The following is a 4,265-nucleotide window of genomic DNA, read 5'->3' as shown; positions in this document are numbered from 1 at the left end:
CTTGGAGAAGAAGAAGAAGTTTTGAAATGAGTGAGAATTAGTTTTTGGTTATGTTCTTATGTCCTTGTTGAAGGAGAAGGTGAACAAGCATTGTTGTTTGCTTGGTGAAGAAGAACTGAGGCAATGGATAGTTTCTTGGAGAAGAAGAAGAAGTTTTGAAATGAGTGAGAATTAGTTTTTGGTTATGTTCTTATGTCCTTGTTGAAGGAGAAGGTGAACAAGCATTGTTGTAGCTTGTTCTTGGGTGTGAGAGAGGAAAAGAGATGAAGTATTGGTATTTGGTGTGTGACGTGAGAGAGAAATAGAGAAAAGAGATGAAGTCTTGTTCTTCGTTGTGAGTGTCAGGTCGATCAGTTAGTTAGTTATTATGGTTATTGAGGCGGTTTTCTATTTTTTTTGTCTGTTTCTTGGAGTGGTGTGAGGTGTTTGGGTCTTTGGGAACTGGGACCCGACCCAAACATTTGACCCGGATTTTGTGACCCAAAACCAAACAAGGGTACGTATGTTTGTTAGTATGTGTCACCCTCAAGTCTGAAATACCGTTCCAATTGTTACTCTCAGCGTTCAGCTGCAATTCCCATTCTTAATGTGTCGGTCAAAATTGATTTTTTTTTGGATTTGGGTGGTGTTCTATACACAAGAAGAAGAAGAAGAATGTTGTTCCCAGGCCACGACCTCGTAATACTTACTGCTTCAGGTATACTTTTCTATCTATCTTATGTCTTCTACTGTATATGTGTTGTTTGTTTTTCAATTATTTATAACTAGTAAACGGGCACGTGTTACAAAGATAAAATCTAAGTATGTTCAGGAAAAATTCGAGCACAATCATATAATTTACTGTTTTAGAAAATACTTGCAAAGATTTGCATTTGTTACCTAAAACACAGAGATTTGCTACATAGAAATTAGAAATCCAGTATGCTCAAGCAAGTTCCTAATTTGAGTTTTTATGCTTCAGTTATACATCCGTTACGTGTCAAAATTTTGTGGAAAGAGCTGATAGATTTGTAGGTAAGCATGGTTCTTTTACGTGTTTCTTATGTTTTTTACTGCACCAAAATTATGCATGACAGGTTTCACCCTCATACAGAGGGGGGGTATAGGCATGGCCAATATTTCATTGCACATTTTCATCTATATGTGTTCTTAGTCTCCGAAATGAATGCCTTCGAAACTAAAGGCTAATGACAACTGTATGCGAACCATCTTTGTAGCATTTTCTAATTAATCTTTAGCTTATTCATCTCATTTGATGTCATTTGGCTTTTCAAAAGACATGGTTAGTGTGTCTGAGTTATGCTTCACTGTTTCTTTTAGCCTTTTAGGCTGTACAGGGCACTAATGCTTCTAAAATTCTTTAGCATGCCCTCTATTTAGGAAAGATTTTTGTGGTTAAATCTTTTTAGCCTATTGCACCAAAGCTAGGGATTGTAACAATTGCTGGGTGGGATTGATTCCTGAACTATTGTGCTATTTTTACTCCTTGGCTTCTTCTTTATTTCTTTTTCCTGTGAAAGGAAATGCTGCTTTGAGATTGGCTTAGTGATTTCTAAGCCAAGTGTTTTGCTCTACACATCCTAAATTGTTGCGAGTACTGAACAAAACTAAGATGGTTTTGCAGATTAATTTTCTAGGTTACAAAAGATCGTGTTAAATATATGATGCACGTTATGTTTTTAACTTTTAATAATAAGCTTGTTGCAAATATATGGTCCTAAGTGGGCACAGAAGAAGAGGAGATGAGACAATTCAATGGATAAATTATTTAGAAAATGTCAAATGGAAAGTAAGCGTGACATTTTCATAGCAAAGTAACGTATATTCCATCTCCTGTGTTTTTTTATCACCTATGCAAGATCGCTGCAGTGAACGGCACGACGAGAATGCATTAACATCGTTGTTCCAATACGGTAAGCTTGGAGGGTATTGTTTCCATCATTGGCTAATTGAGAAAGCTCTCTTGAACTATACTCACAAATTTTGTCTCCTCTGACATGAATAAGGGTGAGGCGAACTGGACTACCGTTTTTAAGGTCATTTCTACTTGGGTTTGTTCATTTTGGTTGATTTTCTCTAAATTTGTTTGGTTGATTTTGTAGACAACAAGAAGAGGAGGGTCCTCAGCCGCCACCTCGTATGACTCATGAGGTGTTGCTTCTAGTATGAGGTATACGCCTATGTGTTCTGTACGTTGTTATTCTTCTATGTGTTAACTGTTTTGTAATGGTTTGTTCGAATGTTTTAGAGAGGGAGGAGTTAAACATCAAATGTGTAAAATGCTGGAATTCTGCAAAATCGATAGTGTGTAAAATATTTGCGACAATCAGTTGAGAAGAGGTGATCTCTTTCAGAACTCTGGTTTTCTTGGAGGTTGTTCGGTATGTGTCACTGATAAGACAAAACTTTGGATACTGGGGAAAAATAGTTTACAAATATAAATCAAACCATTATTATCTATAGATGACCACATTTAAATAGGACATGTTTTCACTAGTTCACTGGACTTGAATGTAATGCAAGGGATTCAATAGAAAATGGGGTTGGTGAGTGTGTTCGAAGTTTGAAGAATAGTACTAAATGTTCCGAACATACTTGAATTATGGGAAACCAATACTCTGGAAAATATCATAACTGATCTATAAGAAAAATTGAATTTTGGGACTCTGGTTTTTGTGATTAGACTAGATTTAGGGTAGTGGGGGGAAACGATTATCTTCTGTGTGAAATAAGGAAAGAAAAAATTGAGCCCCTTCATTGTACTTCACCATCTGTCCGCTTAAGAGAAAAAAAAGTTTTTTCTCTTGGATGTTAAGAGCCTAACTGTGAACTTGCCAAGTTTTGTCAGTAGTTCATATGTTTTGGTATAAGAGTCTACTTGGTGGGTAAATTTGATTACTCAGTGTAGCCATTAGCTGTATGAATGCTGTACGGAGGCCTAACTGAAAATGTTGTGTGAAGTTTTGATTAGGATGCATGGGTGCAGATTCCATAAAAGGCCAGTCAGCATAAAAAAACAAGTAAATGTTAATGTCCTAATAGCTTGTCATGACTATCTGCCTTATAGTTATGGTGTAGCTGGTTAACTGTGGTTTCCTAATTGAGATATGATGATGCAACTCATGAGTTGTTACACCAACTGCCTCTTACCAATACTTCTGGCAAACCAAATTTGAATTCCCTTTTTTTGTCACGATTTGATGATGTCAATTTATCATAATCTTCTTCTTCCAGCTCAGGCATTTCTCCAACCAATATCATGTTCTTAACTCAAAGTGATCAGGCTTTTCTTACTTTTTAGTTAATGATTCTGGTGGTGAAAGTGATTTAAAAGAACAAATTGAGTTCTACAATGGGAGGTCACGAAGAAAGGTTGTATTAGAAATGATGACGATCCCAACGACCTGGTGGTATTTACGTCAGATATACCTTTTCTTTGATCAGATCCTTTTTATTTCTTATGGTGACCCTGTTTCAACTTTCAAATGGTTTTATTTGTATGAATGTGTCTCTATGGTTTTATTTTCTAGCTTTATATTTCATTGTAAAGCTATTTAGTTAATCCCAGATCGTAGTAGCATTTTTGGTATTCCCCATAGGGAATATTTTAATAAGATCTCTGTGGAAATGTGGAAGTCTTACAATGTGTTTGTGTATCAGCATATTGTTTTTTTCTTTCTTTATTTTTTGCTGTTTTGATTGTTTTTCCATCTACGCTGTTAAAAGTTTCCTACTACTTTCCTATTTACCAGTGTCTTCAGAACTACGTTACATGGACATACAATATATTAAAAATACTCCGTGTAGGATGCATGTCCACTTGTCCGGTTGGACACGACACAGACACATATTGTATGTGACATACCTAAGTTTTTGATATATCGTCATGTCAAACACTTTATACCCATGTCAAACTCGGACACACGTATCCGTGTCAGTGTAACTTGGCTTTCGAACTAGAGTTAAATCATGATCTTAAATTCGAAGTGAGGAGGCTTTATTTGTATCTACATCTGGGCTGGGGAGTCCACTTCATCTGATACCTTTTTTCTTAAATTAAGTGTAGTATCGTTCATGTCATGAAATTTTCCCATACGACTGAATCCGTATGTTATTACTACCGTGTCATCTTTGCCTGGTCGTGGATTTGGTAGGCGAGGAGTCATCTTTGCCTGAACGTGGATTTGGTAGGCGAGGAATTGAGGATACCACATACTCTTCTATTCGGAAAGTTTTAAGGTGAAAAGAAGACCTGCAATTTGACG

At 36.4% G+C, this 4,265-nt stretch overlaps 1 long non-coding RNA gene across 2 annotated transcripts; it reads left to right on the top strand.

Moving 5' to 3' along the window:
* Positions 1 to 398: 398 nt before the first annotated feature.
* Positions 399 to 3,644, top strand: LOC147498299 (uncharacterized). Of its 2 annotated transcripts, XR_015195426.1 has the most exons (4): positions 399 to 697; positions 962 to 1,014; positions 1,860 to 2,007; positions 2,103 to 3,644. It is a non-coding gene; the product is annotated as an uncharacterized LOC147498299 (long non-coding RNA). The 2 variants fall into 2 exon arrangements; XR_015195427.1 differs by lacking the exon at positions 962 to 1,014 and having other exon boundaries at positions 428 to 697.
* Positions 3,645 to 4,265: the final 621 nt, after the last annotated feature.

This window comes from Coptis chinensis, chromosome 5 (genome assembly GCF_015680905.1).
Source record: "Coptis chinensis isolate HL-2020 chromosome 5, ASM1568090v1, whole genome shotgun sequence".
NCBI classification, from domain to species: domain Eukaryota; kingdom Viridiplantae; phylum Streptophyta; class Magnoliopsida; order Ranunculales; family Ranunculaceae; genus Coptis; species Coptis chinensis.
This window is presented reverse-complemented; position numbering and strand designations above follow the sequence as displayed.